The 17,997-nt window shown below is 43.4% G+C and overlaps 1 pseudogene; it reads right to left on the bottom strand.

Annotated features, from left to right (window-relative positions):
• Positions 1-10,706: 10,706 nt before the first annotated feature.
• On the bottom strand, positions 10,707-17,527 carry LOC121438232 (annotated as a pseudogene).
• Positions 17,528-17,997: the final 470 nt, after the last annotated feature.

Consider the following 17,997-nt stretch of genomic DNA (forward strand, 5'->3'; position numbering starts at 1 on the left):
AAAAAAAGCTACCGTTGGAAACACTGTAACAGCACTTCTCAACCTGTGGGTTACATCCCTTGAGGGGCAGGGTGTTGAAAACTGTCCCACAGGGGTCACCTAAGACCATTGAAAATACAGATGCTTACGTTACAGTTCACAACAGTAGCAAAAATTACATTTATGAAGTAACAATGATAATAATTGTATGTTTGCAGTTGCCACAACCTGGGAAACTGTCCTGAAGGGCTGAACCTTAGGAAGGCTGAGAGCCCCTGTGCTATAAGATGGGACTCATCATCTCAAGGCTCAGAGGACTTAAAGGCAGCAAGGCAGACACCGTCCTGGGAGTTTTATCTGGATGGACTGGGAAGCACTTGAGAGGAAAGGATTTTGAAGCACTCTACAGGGGAGGTCAAGGGTCTGGTTGTAGGGAAACCAAGTGTTTGAGGAGAAAGGCCTGGGAATGGAAGGAGGAGACCCCGTCCATTGAGAGGTGGGCAGCAGACCACGTAGGGAGCCGTGCAGAGCAATAGGAGGTGTGCTGGGAAAAGGCAGGAGGCTTTCTTCCCAGGGTGTAGGTAGTGAAGGAAATGGAGAAGGCAGAAGAAACGTGTGTATGAGCGGAAACTCTGAGGGGGTGCCACGAAGCTGCCAAAATTCATGCCTTTATGTATGGTTACGTGTGTGTGTGTGTGTATGTTTGTGTTTATATGTATGCATGTGTGTGTGCATGTGAATGTGTGTGTAGTGTGAGTTTGTGTGTGTGTGCGTGAGTGAAGACAGGTGCTAATATAATGAAAACCATCTGGTGCCACTTTGTATCAGAGACTCTGGAAACTTCAAGGCTTGAACGGACCATGAAGATCAAGCAGTCACAACCCAGTATTTCGCAACGCAGGACAAGAAACTTCTAGAGGTTAGTTAGGTCATCTGCGTCAGTTGCAGTTAGCCAGTGGGAAGCAGAGCCAGGGAAATGCAAGTTCCCTTAATGCTTTATCTGCCGCTTCTCCCTCTGACAAATTGGAGTGGTTTTCCTTCCTATTCTCTTAGCACAGAAAGAAAAGTAGCGGTTTGCCATGCAGATCTGGGAAAGGGTTGTCATAAGGAATTTAATCCATGCTTAGGACCCTTTTCTTCACACTGTCAGAGGAATTATCAAAAGAAAATTATTGGACAGAACTAGCCATGTATTATAGCTTCCAAGCCCATAAGCACAGATGTCCACTGGCAAAACTGAAATAAAATTGAAATGAATTAAAACTTGTTTTTCATTCCTGGGGATAAAAAATTCTTGCTACACATAAAGTGCTCTGGTTCGGTCTCCTCCCCCTTATTACCAAACTAAAGCAGAGCACAACAGAAATAGAAACGAGCGCAGGGGTCTGCTCCCGCTCCCGTCTCTTCCTCTGCATGACAAGGCCTTTTTTTTTTTTTTTTTTTTTTTTTTTGTCAAATCACATCGTGAAATATCTATCACAGCACTGTCTCTGTAGAGGCCTCAAAGAAACTGAAGTGTGTAGAGGGATAGCCACACGAGAGCCCATCTCTTTGGGTCCTTTCAGGCCCAAGTTGGTGATGGAGGAAGTCATTAAGCCCATGAGAGAATGAACAAGATGAGAAGCTGTGTCTTCTGGTGGTTAGGGCTATGGGTGGGAAGCAAGACATTCTGGGTTCCAATCCCACCCCTTTCATCCGCTTACAATAGCAGGTTTACTTTTGGGAAGATTTTTAGTTGGTAGACCAAACTAGTACCAACTAGTCCCATACTTCAGGAATTTTTGAAGGTCACCATAGAAGAGTAGCAAATCCAAGTGTGTGGCTTCATCGATATTAACTGGACCATTTATGTCACGTGACAAGGACTCCTTGACTAAACTTCTGGCAAGCTCTTCTGAGCCTCTTTTCAATGGTCTTGACTTTGAGTTTCCATGTCTGTGCCCATCCTTGCCAACTCTAGAGAGAAACTCAGTCAATCTTAAGAGAGTGCCTCATCCTTGACATCTGGTCACCTGGTCTACCCTCAGCAAGAGCCCTTCTGAGTTGGCTTAGCAAGAGTCCACCTCCCACTGCCTTTTCCTCATAGTCATTTTCCGTATCCACTAGTCCCCATCTCAGCTTCTTGGCTTTAAGTTACCATTAGTCCCTGTGTTTGGAGCTGAACTCCAGCCCCCCATGTTTCCTATCACAGCCCTAAATAAAATCGTCTTTAGTGTTTTAACAAGATGAGGGTTATACTTTCTTCGACAAGAATAGAGGAGAGTTAATGAGGCCTCCATAGGAATATTCTCTCAGTAGGATGAGAATAAAGTAGAAAACGGGTGTGAGAAATTGGGGCTGACTGCTTGCTAGTCCTCACAGGGTACCTGCAACCTGGCTGGGCTCTGTGTGGCGAGCCTTTCACTCCGGCTCTGCAGGTTAAGAACGTTGATTCATCAGAGCCTCTGGGAGGCAAGCAAGTGCAGGAATGTGAGGCCCTGAGCTCACAAAGACTCCTGTTTCATATTCTCTCACATTCGTGTTAATCTCAGGAGCTTTAGGACCTTGGTCCTATAACTGTTAGTTGGTTGGTTTTGATATGAAAATCAGGGATAACAAAGACTTTCTTTAGCTGTTCTGATTTACTATATGCTGAAGAGCCTAGAATGGTTAAGATGCCAATAAACAGACCCTTTTCATTAGAGAGACTCCCTAAGAGATTGGATGGAACCAAACTCACAGATCCCTGGCTGTAAACTAAGATGTGAGTTTTCACTTCACGGGAGTAAAAAACACTACACCTACCTAAGACCCATCGCTGTGCTCCAGGTTTGGCTTCCCCTCTCATCTTCTGGGCAGTGCATCAATAACATGAGGGCTGCAAAAGCCTTAAGAGCATACTCACAAGGGTGGCGCAGCTGCTGGCACCCTGCTCCTCCGTACTCATTGTACACACCTGCAGGCTGCCCTCTGCGGGTACCTGGCCACCCTCAGCCAGGTGCTGCAATCATTCTGGCCAGGGGAATATCTTCATATCACACACAGAGAACAATATGGAAATCTCTGAAGAAAAAAAAAAAACACTCCTAGCAACAGCCTCCAATCAGCCAATCCCAGATTAGACCAACTCTATGACGCATGCTCTGCCATCTCCTAGGGCACTAATAGCAGAACTGAGCTCAAACGTTGAGGGACTCTTGCATGACAGCTCACTCTTCACTCCCTGCTCTCCTCTCCCCATCTCATTCCAGCTCAGGAGTCACTTGCTCTTTTTCCAAGAATATACTTGGCCCTGGGCCTCAGAGACTCAGTGACCTCACTAAGAGAGTCCTCAGCCATGAGGCAACTAAGTACCTGAGCTGGAGGCTGTCCAAGCCAAGCTCTCCAACTGACGAATGGAAAGGATATCAAGAGGCCACACTGATTTGTTCAGATTCACGAAGAAGTGGAATTGGCTCAGAAACGAGCTCCCCTGATTTATTAGTCTACGTAATGAATAGATATTTATCTCTGTGCCAGCTCTGCAGTGATCTCCAGATGCTGCAGAAACCAGCTCTGAAGGAACGGCCTGGAATCCTACCTTTGCCATTGGAGCACAAGGTTTCTTTTTTTACCCGCTCTTCCTGATTGTGGCAGAATGCCCCTTATTTTTTGAAATCTCTTGGCCAGTAGAGCAATCAGAAGAGGTCATAACACGTGGAGGTCATCTTCAGGTGCCCTCCTCCATCCCTAGGTCTCCTTGGGGATCTGCTCCTTGCTCCTCCCAGGAGCTGGTCTCAGTCATGTCCACTGCTTGCTGAGGTGCAAGCCTTGGTCTCCCTTCCGGTTGTCTGCTTGCTTCTCCTTTCTTAGCCAAATCTGCATTTCTGGAATGTGTCGTTCACATCCACAGACTCCATTTCCCTTGCTTTGCCAGCTTACTCCTGAGAGTTCCTGAACCTGACCCTGCAGAGGCTGTAGCAGCTCGTCCAAGGGTGCACAGGAATCACAGCAGAGGCTAGGGCCTCCAGAGTTCAGAAAGACTCACTCAGGGAAGGAGAGGCCTTCTTTTTCTGAAAACTTATCTGAAATGTCTCCTGTCCTGTATGCATCCCTGGCCTTTGAACTGTTACAAGGAATCCTATTGCTTACTATATTGCTTTTGCATGCAGTTCTTTGTATCACTTCCTTTCCAAAGGACACACTTGGTTTTCCAGGCTTATTTTCTGTCCATCAGGGAGACCTAAGTTCCAATTTCAGTCTCATTCCTCAACAGGGCTATGATTTGGGGCAAACTGCAGAATTAGCATCTTTGCACATCAATTTCTCTTGGCTTTCTATAAAATAGGAAACTCTCCCACTTCACTGGTTTGAGTAAAACTATGTATCACATATGCAATAACTATTAATATTTTTCTCCTTTGCCTACTCCGAGGCTCTTGCATAAAATGGGGCACCCATCTACTTTTTTCCCATTGCTGTTGCCCACCTTATATGTTGAAACTGGGGTGCTGGCGATAAGGCTACTGTTGGGAAGCAACACTGGGCACGTGTCAGGTAGGGAATAGTACTGAGGGGTTCCACAAGGATCAAAGAGATCCAGTAAGGAGAAAGACCTTTCTCTCTTTTTCTGTGTAGCCTGGTCTCTGGGGAACGTCTAGCTTAACTCAAAGAGCAGACATTTATGGCTTCTCCGTAGATCTCAGTGGCATATGCTCTCCACCTTAGGCTATGAGGAGGCCAAATAATAATTGTCACATGAACAATACCCAGAACTGAATTCAGTCTCTGCTACTGACTCTTCAAAAAGCTTTGGGAAGCAGCTGACCACCTCCTCAACAAATTCTGTGACGCCCATGACCTTGCTTTCAGCTGCCTCATCAGGGTAGCAGGACTTGGTGTCAGTTTCATATGGCCCCGAGGGTGGCCTGGCTCCAGAGTCAAGGATATCAGCTTGACCCTGATTCATGCAGGCCCTGAGTTTAGAACTCAGAACCAGATAGTTCTGGAGATGGAAAGGAGGAGGTTCCAGTGAATTACTGAAGAGCAGCTGCATGAGCTCAGTAGCCTGATGCCACCATTCACCAAAACTGCCATCAAGGGAGTCTGGAGCTAGACCAGAAGACCCAGGGAAGACTTGAATCATTTCTGCTTGCCCAGATAGGTACCTGGTTGTTATAGGAGGCCATGTGTTTGTTCCCAGCTGCTCAGCCCTAAAATAATCACATAGAAACTGTATTAGTTAAATCACTGCTTAGTCTATTAGCTCTAGGTTCTTATTGGCTAACGTTTATACCTTAATTTAACCCATTTCTATTAATCTGTGTATCGCCACATGGCTGTGGCTTACTGGCAAGATTCCATCTTGTATCTGTCTCTGGCCGGTCTGCATGGCTTCTCCTGACTCCACCTTCTTTTTCCCAGCATTCAGTTTAGTTTTCCCCGCCTAGATCTGTTCTGCCCTGCTTTAGGCTCAAAGCAGTTTCTTTATTGATTAACCAGTAAAGGCAACACACAGACAGAAGGACCTCCCACACTACCTGGTTTCTTTCAGCATGCTTCCTCATCCTTCTGCGGAATCCTGAGTCTTGTGCTCATTTTGTGACATCTGTGAGTGAAAAGATAGCTCAGCTCAAGGCTGATGACCAAGTCCCCAAAAGGCATCAGCACACATCTGGAAGTAGAAGACTCTGACATGACACCACTGCACAAGTCTGTGGGGAGTGGTAGCTTTGCATCTTTTTCTTGGGTGCATATGTCTCTGTATCTGTGTCTGCTGTGGTAGGATTTTGAAGGGGTCCTGGGTAGTGGTGGTGATGCTGGTAAGCCTCTTATGTTCCTGCATTGCCCACAACTCAGGCTCTGATGGCAACCCTCAGACCCAGCTCAGACTCACCACAAACGATACCCCTGGGGCATGGACCCAGACTCCGGAGGCATAGTCCTGTTAGATATGAACCATTCACCTAGATATGAACCATCCATATTCCTCCTTGTCACTGCAGAATCTATGGAGTAAACTTAATAAATGTATATTGAAAACATGAGTTTTAGGTGCCTGTTAAACCCTACCTATCATGTTTACTCTAGAAAAAAAAGAGTAGTTTTTTCCAGTACATAAGTGACAAGGCTGGGACCTGCCAATCATCTTGGATCCTCATCTTGGATCAAGGCACATGGATCATGTGTGATTTGTTTTTAATTACCTTCAGGTCCTAAACAATAGAGCCACGCATGCCCTAGCCAGGAGAGTTCAAACAGAAGATATCCTATATCTGCTGGTCTTAGTCACCTGGGGCTTCATTACTGATGTCTGTATACTATCCAGACATCATTTCCCAGGTCACTGCTGCTGTGTGGCCTGTGAGAAGACTCCTAAATGGAAACTGGGGGCTAGGGGGTGTCTCGATGATAAGAGTGCTTACTGCGTAGACATGAGGAGCTGAGTTTGAATTACCAGCAGCCACCTAAAATTCTGGGCTTGGTTGCATGTATTCCTATAACCCTGACTAGGAATGGGGGGACAGAGGACCAGCCCACTGGAGTCTTTCTGACTTCTAGTCTGCTCCAAGTTCACTGCCAGACCCATCTAAGAGAGTAAGAAAGAAGTGATGGAGCAGGATACCTGACATCCTCCTCTGGCCTTCACACACACAGGCACATCTGCGTGCATACACCACACACATAACATACACACACACTCCACATACCATACACCACACCACACATACCACACACACAGACATGCATATACACACCACACATACAAGTACACACACACACTACACATACATACCATGCACACAAACATACACATACAAATACACACACCCCACACACACAAAGATACATACACACCACACATACAAATACTAATATATATACACATCACACATATAAACACACACACACCATACTACACTGGACTACACCACATGTGTGCACATGTGTGTGTGTGTGCACACACACTTTAAAAAAGTAAAAGAAATGGAGAGACCTGTGCTATGGGGATCACAGAGCCTCCAGGAATCTGGACCATCTGTGGATGTCTCCCATGTAATATGATACAGCCCCAGGTTGGGGAAAAGTGGTTATTAGGGAGCACAAATGCACTCTCTGGTGGCTGGGAAGAGATGAAAGGAAGAAAACTAGTGCGAGCTTGTCCAGTTCTATTCGGGGAATTTCTCTCTTAAAATGAGACAAAGGCTGAAATCCCGTTAACCTCAGAAGGTGCAAGGGAAACATTGCCAGAAAGCCTGCCCTGCACAGCTCGGTAAGGACAGTTGGCAGATGAGGGCGCCATGAAACTTGTCCAGACCCTGGTACCATCAGTCCTTGATGGGATCCTGGAGAGCATCTGTTTCAGACTCCTCATTTTAGGGAGTATTGCTTAATCTCTAAATAGTTAGGAAGTTTATCTTTTTCATAAGCAGTTTTATTAAGGCATAATACATATTATGCAAGTAACTACCTTAAAGCATAAAATTCAATAGTTTGCTGTACTATATTATTTTTTAAATTGTAGTTGCATATATATGTAAGTATATATATAAATATATACATATAATATAAAATCTATGTTTCTATTTTAACATTCACACTGTTGTGTATTTTCAAAACTTGTCTGTTGTGGAATATTAGTTGAAGGTGCGTTGCATTTGTTTATGCTGTGGAATATTTGTTTAATGATGCAAAATTGTGTTGCATTTTTTTATGTTACATTTGTTTAATTCTGTAAAGCTGTGTTGCTTTGCCTGTCTAAAGAAACCTGATTGATCTAATAAAGAGCCGAATGGCTAATAGCTAGGCAGGAGAAAGGACAGGTGGGGCTGGCAGGCAGAGAGAATAAATAGGAGGAGAATTCTGGGAAGAAAGATAAGGGAGTGAAAAAAGGAGAGAGGAGGATGTCCAGGCCAGCCACACAGTGAGACATGGAATAAGAAGGAAAGAAAAGGTATACAGAAATAGAGAAAGGTTAAAAACACAGAGGCGAAAGGTAGGCAGGATAAGTTAAGAAAAGCTGGCTATAAACAAGTCAAGCTAAGGCCGGGCATTTCATAAGAAAGAATAAGCCTCCATGTGTGATTACTTGGGAGCAGGTGGTAGCCCAGTAAAGAGTGTAAAAGCAACAGCACTTTCCATTCTCTCCGTCAGAGACTCTAACTGTAAATAGAAATCCCCTTTGTTCTCTACTTCTGTCCTATCACCTTTACAGTCTTCATCCTGTCTCCGTGAGAGTGTCTACTCTGGGTACCTCGCATAGATGGAATCGTATGATTGTCTGTGGATGTTTGTCAATACAAAATCAGTGCAGTGTTCCAGTTTTGACTGATGTTATAACAAGTAACACAATTACTTTTTTCATGGTTAAATAATATTTGATTGTATAGGAGACTGGAGAGATGGCTCACTGGCTGCTCTTCCAGAGAACCCAGGTTTGATTTCCAGCACCTACATGGGGCTCACAACCAACTGCAACTCCAGTCCCAGGAAATACAGTGTCCTCTTCTGGTCTTTGTAGGCACCAGGCACACAAATATGCACAATCATAGTGCAGGCAAAATACCCATAATAAAAAATAAATATATTCATTGTGTAATGCATACATGTCACTTTTTCTCGCTTGTTCATCTATTGGACTCATCAGTCCCCCTATTGGTTGTTGTGGGTTAATGTGAAATGTCTCCCCCAAAGGCTAGTGTGTTGAAGGCTTGATCCTCAAAACAATGTTCAGCAGTTGAGGATTTACAAAGGGACTGGATCAGGGACGCTCTGACCTAATTAGCGGATTAGTCGATTGAGGGCTTTGTAATTTTGTGGAATACTTGAAGTGGAAACTGTAGAAGGTGGAGCCTGATTGGAGGAAGTGGATCTGTGGTGGTGTGTTCACGGAGGGAATATCTTGATCCCGTCCTATGTCTGTCTTTCTGTCTCCTAGCCCTGTGAGGTGATCATAAACATATCCGTTACACCTCCAATTTTAATTTCTTTCGAGTTCACATATGATAGTAATGTTGCTGGGTCACACATTCTTATTCTGTGTTTGGCTTTTTTGAGAAACCACTGAGCTACAGCCCACAGTGGACACATGATAACATCCCCATTAGCAATGCCCAAGTGTTCCACATTCCACCAGTTCTCACTCTACCTTGGATGATAGCCTTCCCTCATTACCTGTGGGGCTCTGGCTCCAGGACCTGCCAGATAGAAGAAAGCTGAAAGTTTTCACATGCCTTGCACAAGGGTGTGCGTTTGTGAGTGCCTTTGCACACCTTCCGCATGCTGTAAATCATCTTTGTGTTACATGTCTTGCACAAGGGCGTGCATTTGTGAGTGCTTTTGCACACCCTCCGCATGCTGTAAATGATCTCCGTGTTACCTAACACAATGTAAGAATGCTATGAAAATAGCATGATTTAGGAAATAGTGGCTAAAAGGGCCTTTACATGTTCACACAAACACTTTTTAAGAAAAGTCTTTCAAATCAGAGGTTAGATGGATGTGCAGCTGGGGGTGCTCTGACTGCACAACTGTGCGAGGTGTGATCTCGGTGTGGGTTTGACTTGCATTTCTCTAATGATAAAAACATTGTTAAAGGTAGAAATGCAAAATCTCATTTAATGTCGTTCAAGAAGGCAGCACAAGAAGGCTACCAGCTGTAATCACCATGGCAGACCACAGAGCAGGGAAGTTGCCTTTTTATAAATTGATTGTAGTTCTATTCTACTATGGTCAGAGCAGATTTATTGTATGACTTTAGCTCTTTGAATAGTGTTGAAGCTTGTTTTTCATCCCCATGAATTCCAATTTTAGAATAGAATAATTTGAGGGGAAAAAAGGAGAATGATGTGTCTTCTGAAATAGTAGAATGCAATGTTCTCTTAGGTTCACAATTTATAAATTACTTAAATCAGGTTTATGCAGCACCGTGTTTAAATCTTGAATATTTTTAATGTTTTTTTCTTGTTTACTGCTTTACCTAGGAATTATGGGAGAAATCTGTCAAATATTTCATGATTCTGGGGTCTATTTCTCTTTATTCTGTCAAGTTTGGCTTTGCACTTGTGGAATTGTGTGTGGTTTTTTGTGGAGTCAGATTTAGAATTATTACAGCTCCTGGTGTAGTGATTTTTATTGAAATAGAGTTTCCCTTTCATCCCTGATGCTCCTTGCCTCAGAGGCGAGCTTGTCTGACACCAGCTCAGCCCCAGCGTGTCCCTGGGTTTGTATTTGTGGGTCACTTGGATGGTATGGAAACTGATTTTAATAAACATGGACTTTGAGTAACTTTGCCTTTAACTGATATAACAGGGCCATTTACATCCAATAAATTACCGATACACTGAGTTTGCTTCTACCCACATACTTAGCCCTCTGTTTTGTTCCACCTGGTCTGTATTCCTTTTTCTCTTCTTCTTGTTTAAAATCACATTTATTAGTCACATAAATATTTTGAGAACAACTATCTACCGCCCCTTCTGAAACCTCAGCATAATTTATCACAGGTTTTAATAAACTACTATAAGTAACTAAGAGGAAAATGAAATCTAAAAACACAGGAAAGGTAAGTAACCAGATGTGGACCACTGACAGGGTGACTTATATTTTTAAGACTAAGCCACTGATTTGCAACCCTTATTAAAATAAATTTCACCTACAAATGCAAGATTATTGGTGGTGTGATCACGATTTGTTTGGATAACAGTTGAATTTTTACATTAAAAAATAACAAAGTATCAACTAAGGGACAAATATAACATCATATTCATTTACGTCAGTGCCACAGTCCAAAATACATTTTCCTCTATGCTTCTAATCCTCTTGCTGCACAGCAGGGGCTTCGAGTGGGAGTTAGCATCCAGTCTGCTCTTGACGAAGACAACAGTAGACAGATGTAGCCTGATGTCTGGGTAATGCTGGATGTGGCAGAACCAGTGGGATGCGTTAGAAGAGTTCTCCTTTTCTTGGACTATCAGGTCAACTACAAAGTGATAGAGCCCGTAGTACAGTAGGGCATCCACCATGGTAACAGTGTCTCCTGCAAGGTAGGCTTTGCCTTCAGACAGGAATTAAGATCTTTTGGCAGGGTGTGGGTTCTTCTTTACTGGAGGGTCTGTCTATCCTGGTGATCCTGCACTCTTGCCACAGCTGCGAGGCTCCCCAGCAAGGGTTCTTTATTGGTGTGCTTGACTAGATGGGTCGAGGTGGTAGTTAATGTCGTTAGACTTGAGACATTGTTTGTTTGTAGAGCTGGAATCTGCAGCTTGCTCTGGGCACTGTACTTGCTCCCCGGCCTCATTCCCAGGGACTTTTCCAATGACTCAGCTCCATGGTCACTGCCATCTTCTCCCCCTTTTCTCTTCTTGCTTCCTTTCAGATAACTCATATTATTCTTTGTATTTTTAGTCTTCATTGAAGTGAAATTTGCATAACATAAATCAGGCCATTTCAAAATGAAAAATCCAATAGTATTTAGTACCTTCCCTACGTTGTATGACTAATACATCTGTCTAGTTTCAAGCCATTTTCATTATTCCATAAGATGTCATATCCACCTCTTTTTGAGGATTGAAAATGGATCAAAGGGCCTTGAGAGTGCTCTACCACTGAGCTACATCTCCGGCCCTTTGGGTTGTAAGATAAAGCCTCACTATGTAGCTCAGGTTGGCCTCAAACCCACCTTCCTGCTTCAGTCTTTGGAATGCTGGTATCACACACACAGACCACCATACCCTGCTTCCCTTTGAGCAGTTGCTTCTCAACTACCCAAGAGGTTTCCCAAGAGTCTACTTCCCTGTCTCTGGTAACCACAGGTCTATATTGTTTCTATAGATTATGAAGAGATCAAGCGTTTTTTTTTTATTGCTTCTCTGCCAGCTGGTTAATTATTCATCATTTTACTTCTCTTTTAGTGATTACCTCAGAGGTTAGCAATGCATACTCCTAACTTCTTAGATTTTTACGTAAAGCAATGTATTTGCTTTATTGCTTCCAGGGCAAGGAAACTACTTAAGAATATTCACCTAGTATTGTCTCCCTCAGGACCTGTGAAGATGACAAAAGCCAAGGCTAGCTGCTAGACTGTTGGCACCATGTTCTCCTTGGCTTCCCGTCTACTCAAATCAGCAACTATATTGTAGAGGAAGGTGCCCACAGACTGCCCAGTGCTCACCAACACGCTACCTTCTCTCCATGACTTCATCTCTTCAGTGCCTTTTAACTTGATGGTTTTGATGGCCTTGTGATCTTGTCTAGCCTTTTCAGGTGCCTGTGAGGCTGCTCTTCAATAAACCACTTTTCCACCGTTGAGGGCAGAGTTCGATGCCTTCGTTTTGCAGCAAGGACACAGGAGCCTCGAGGGAGAAGTCAGTGGTCTAATTTTACTGCTAATTAAGGCAGGCTGGATTTAGAACCCTGGCCTCCTGGTGCCCATTTCTGCGCTGTCTACCACAGCAGACTGGGCAACAAAGCAGTCTTACTCCATCAAACTTCAGATGAGCCATTGCTTGCTCCTTTAAGAATGATTTCTTTTGGAATTGCTCTATTTCTTAGCACTGGGCAGATAAATAATATTTCTTTCTTTCTTTTTTTTTGCCATCAAGATCTTCTCTTTGAGGTTTCAGCTGTTTTATTTTGATTTGATAACTGTAGTTTTCTTTGACTTTATTCTATTTTGATCATATAGTTTCACGAATCTAAGCCAGTGGTTCTCAACCTGTGGGTCGCCAACCCCACAGGGGTCACATGTCAGATATCCTGCCTATTAGATATTTGCATTGTGATTCATAACAGCAGCAAAACCCCACAGGGGTCACATGTCAGATATCCTGCCTATTAGATATTTGCATTGTGATTCATAACAGCAGCAAAATCCCCACAGGGGTCACATGTCAGATATCCTGCCTATTAGATATTTGCATTGTGATTCATAACAGCAGCAAAATCCCCACAGGGGTCACATACCAGATATCCTGAATATTAGATATTTACATTATGATTCATAACATCAGAAAATTACAGCTATGAAGTAGCAGCGAAAATAATTTTATGTTTGGGGGGCTGGTCTCCATAACATGAGGAACTATATTAAAGGGCCGCAGCTTTAGGAAGGTTGAAAACCACTGATAAACTTTGAGGGTTTTTGACAGTTTTGTGATATTATTGCACGTGCTTTATGCTGCTCATCTTATCACTGAGTATTATTTGCAGGTGTAACCCCTTCAGGAATTACACAGACTTGACGGGTGCATCAGAGGTAGGCAAGGATATAGTAGAAGAAATGGGTACAGCTGTGTGTTACAGACACACAGAACGAGAGAGGCCTAAATCAAACACCTTGTTATCTTTACTTAACAAACAAGAGGGAGGCACCCAGGTTTGCGGTAGCATCCTTTCCTCTTTGGAAGCCGACTGACCTCATCTGCTGGAACCTATGTTGCTTATGGCTGTAACTTGGCTCAAATTAGCAGGATGGGCAGAGGGAAGAACTGCTCATAACCCCTCCCTTCAGGGTCTTCCTAGACATCTATGTTCCATTGAATGGATTTGTTCACATGGTCTCAAGCCATGTAAGGGAGACTGGGAAATGTATTCTTCATTCTGGGATACCGCTTCTTGGGCTCACATTTAGACATTCTATTATTGGTGGGTGGGGGGGGGAGAGTTAGTAAATACTGAAGGACAATTAGCAGTCCCTCGCCTACCAAATAGTTATTGTAAAAGGCAATAGGTTATAAACCAAGGCCTTGGAAAAAGAAAGTGGAAAAATGTCACAAAGATTGGGTATTGAAGAGCGAATACGAGTTCAATCAAGATCATTCAGGGTCAAACGCCCCTGACAGGCTTCCTGCCTGAAATGTTCTTTAACTCAACTCATATTTGCTGCCACCTGGGAGTTTACAGTGTAGATACTGCTTAATAGAACTGATTTCTAGAGCAGAGACAGGAGGCTTTTACACTGGAGAATGAGAGCAAGGAATGGAAAGAGCCGTTGTTTTACTATGTAGGAGGAAAAGGATGCAAACCACTGTGGATAAACCAAGAGTTCAAGTAGAAGCATGTGTGCCAACTTAAACCCACTCTCCAGACAGCTGGGAGAAAGTATAGGTAGATGTGAGGACTGGAGATGTGGGTTTGGGGTTAGACTTTAGGCTGTGATAGGTAAAACTGTTGGAACAGGTACTTGCCCCAAGAAGACATCTGTAGAGCAAATAGCCCAGGTAAGGACTGACGTCAGCAGGTAAGGACTGACGTCAGCAGGTAAGGACTGACGTCAGCAGGTAAGGACTGACGTCAGCAGGTAAGGACTGACGTCAGCAGGTAAGGACTGACATCAGCAGCGGGAGGAAAACTAGCAAACTGATGTGACATCTGTACAGGGCCAGCAGTCCCCAAAGGGCTTGCCCTCACTTCCCAGCCTCATCTCTCCATCCCTGGCCACACCACCCTTCTGTGATTTGCTCTTCCCTTAACTCTCGTTAACCCTCCCTTAATAATTAATCTCCTGGTCACAAAATGTTCATTAACTAGATTACTGCACTTTGTAAAAGAGGCAATATTCAGCTTAACTTTTATTATACAAGCAATACACAGTCACATTTTTAAATATCAGAAAATAGAGTCAAACAAGAACATTAAGATCACATGTGATTCCTTCACCTGAACTAATGTTTTGGTCAAGATATGTCCAGACTCATACCTATGTGTCTCTCTTCCTGATAATATTCCTGAGCTCACTGTATGCCTCTCACCTGCCTAAGACACACACCTGCATCTTATTAAGCCTTACAGCAATGTGTAAGGTAGGACTCGTCATCCCCGAAGAAGCAGAGCGGAGAGACATTTACAAACTTACCCCATCATTCAGGCACTGATATGCTAATCTACATATGCATTTTTAACCTTTGATTATAAAAGTTTTAGCTATAGACATTGGAGAAGAAACACTAGCAAGAGAACACACACCCAGTCTTAGCTCCAGGGGCCATCAGCTCACGGTCAGCCCCGTTGAACTTGTTCTGCTTGCCAGCCTGGACCCTGATTATTATTCTAAAGCAAACTGAACTCTGTGCCACCTCAGCCACAGCACCTGTGTCTCCAGTGAGACCTTGCTTAAAGCATATACCATCCAAATGAACAAATCCTACATGATACACTTGGTATCAGTACTTCAGCCTCAGCTACGAGTTCATGCACGGTTTGTTTGACTTGGGACCGCACATGCTCCCCGGGAGCAAGAATTCACAGTGAGACTGTGCTCCCTGGCAGCCTGTCCTCTTTGCGAACGCTCAACCTACCATATGGGCTAGAGAACCTCTGTGACTCATTATATATCCGTTCATAACATTTTGTAGATTTGAGGGGTTACCTTAAGCAGGTAAATTAAGATATTAATTTGTAATTTTCTTTACTAAGGACCCAGTAAAAGGCATTTTCATGTTTTATCCTTTCTGGCATCTATTTCTCTTCTTATGACCTGCAGGGCTCTTTTGATCACTAATGAGGTTTTATTCTATTTCTGTTTCATGCTCAGCTGGTTTGAAATCATAAGTGGATCCTTATAATGCTTTTAATCCATCTACACGTTCGCCCATCAAATTAACTGAGTACCAATTATTTGACAGAGAGTATAACTGACAGATATGGTCCCTATGTCTATGGATTTATAGTCTAGAAGAGAGAGAAAGAAAAAATACAGACAGACAACTAATTAGAACAACTTCGAGTCATGATAAGTTGCATATAAAGGCAAAGAAGGAACAGATACAGAAAATCACGGTAGAAACTGCTTTCAAAACCCTTTAGAAACAATGTGCTTTTACTTGCTTGAAGTTTCTCTTAAAGCAGCCTCTATGGCTGGTGTTTAGAAGCGACTGCACCTTTCAAAATGACTTTATAACTGCTAGCTACTTATTACATCCTGGATGGGTTTGTTGTTGTTGTTGTTGTTTTTACTTATTTGTGACACTGTAGTTTTCCTTCAACGTCTCCGTATTTCAAACACTCCCTGTCTGATGACTACTGGGGCCTTTGCACTCAGTTTCCTTAGTGGAAAGAGTGCCCTCCCTGAAACGACTCTCCCATTGGGAAGTGGCATGGTTGTCATGTTTTAGATGGTGGTTGCTTAATCTGTGATCTTTTTAAAACTTGGGTTAGTTGAAAAAGACGAGAGATATGGGCTTAAATAGTACTTCTTCTAATCCCTAGTCCTCAAGCATGAATCCCCCAAGGGCACTTTGGGGTTCACACATTCACCCAACAAATTAATTGAGCACTTAGTATTTGCCAAAGACTGTGACTGACAGATGTGGTCCCTACCCATATGAACTTATAGTCTATGAACAGGATAGATAAGCAGGGAGAGAGAGACTGCTCAGGGGATCTCTAATGGCAGTGTGTGGGATGGAGCTGTCTGGAATGCAGGCTGGTGGCAAGGACACTGTTGAGAGCGTCTGAGTCTCTGGGGCACTGTGAACATTAATGGCACTGGCTTCTCTTGTTAATGTCCTTTGTAATTTGCCTTTTGGGCTGGATTAGCTTAGCACATTGCCACTTGGCAATTTTTGGAGATAAAAATATCACTAAGTGTAGTTATGACCATTTTGTCACTGTGGGGCTTCCATTTTTCCAAATTGAAGCAAACCACAAAAAGAGAGAATCTTATGCCATCAAAGTCATCAAGTCTAACTCAGCAGGCTGTTCAAATGAGGGTTTGAGAGGGATGTTCAAGCAATGTCCCAGCAGGTCCTGCTAGTGCCAGGATAGCGCAAACACGCAGGCATAACTACTTTGATGAAAATTAACTGTGTAGTTGATGATTACTAAATCAAGTGCATTTAGTTCAAAACACTTTAATTCCATTCTGGAAAAATAAACCAAATAAGAATTTATGACTAATGTTCTGCAGCATGCTGTCTTCAGCCATAATACCCACATTCCACACAGTCCTATGGCTTCTGGTGAGGGAGGGGGAAGTGTTCTGCTTAGAAGTACTCTGAACCGTATCTAATACTTTGCCTTCTACTAGATACGGCTAAGCAAACATCGAGAATGCTGCAGCAAATATTTCTGCACAGAGTTCCTGAGTGTTTCCCATAGGCTAGACTCTTCAGAGTGAATCTTTGGGTCAAAGGATAGACACATGTGAATGTTTAATAAACTGCTTTGCTTCCCGACGCCATTTAAACACAGAACCAGTTATAAAAGTGGTCTTTCTATTGAGTTTTTTTTTTTTTTTGAAGTGGGGTTCTATGTAGTCCAAGCTGGTCTTGAACTGATTTGTGGTTGAGGATGACCTGGAAGTTTTGATGATCCTCCCAGCTGCCACACCTAGCTTCAAGGTCTCTTGCCTTTAAATTATTCCAGGCTAGATTTCCTTGGCCTCTAGTTTAAGAGTTCCTTGCTTCCTTTGAGAGAAGTGAGAGCCAAGGTGATGCTGTTCCCTTACTCTGTACGTGGACGGAGGACATCTGTTCAGGGCTGCAGTGGTGACTCTCCGTGTAGAAAGAGCAATGCTTCCCCTATCTCCTGGTTTTCCCCAGTTTCTCAGACTCTTCAGTTTCGTCTCCAGCTGCACCTGTTCAACAGCCATTCCGCTTCTCTGGTTGTGCTGACGCACTTTCTCCGTGTCTCCTCCTTTCATCTTACATGAGAAATTTGACATTTGGTTGAGTAGTTTTCAACAGACAAGTCACAAGACAAGCCTACAGAATGGGAAAAGATCTTCACCAACCCTACATTGGACAAAAGTCTTATCTCCAAAATACACAAAGAGCTCAATAAATTGATCATCAAAAGAACAAATAATCGCCGGGCGGTGGTGGTGCACGCCTTTAATCCCAGCACTCGAGAGGCAGAGGCAGGCGGATCTCTGGGAGTTCGAGGCCAGCCTGGTCTACAAGAGCTAGTTCTGGGACAGGCACCACTACAGAGAAACCCTGTCTCAAAAAACAAAAAAACAAACAAAAAAGAATAAATAATCCAATAAAAAATGGAGTACAGACCTAAATAGAGAACTATCAACAGAGGAATCTAAAATGGCTAAAAGACACTTAAGGAAAT

This window comes from Microtus oregoni, unplaced genomic scaffold (assembly GCF_018167655.1).
Source record: "Microtus oregoni isolate MIOR12 unplaced genomic scaffold, Mior012 000055F_ref0000237, whole genome shotgun sequence".
In the NCBI taxonomy this organism is placed as follows: Eukaryota; Metazoa; Chordata; class Mammalia; order Rodentia; family Cricetidae; genus Microtus; species Microtus oregoni.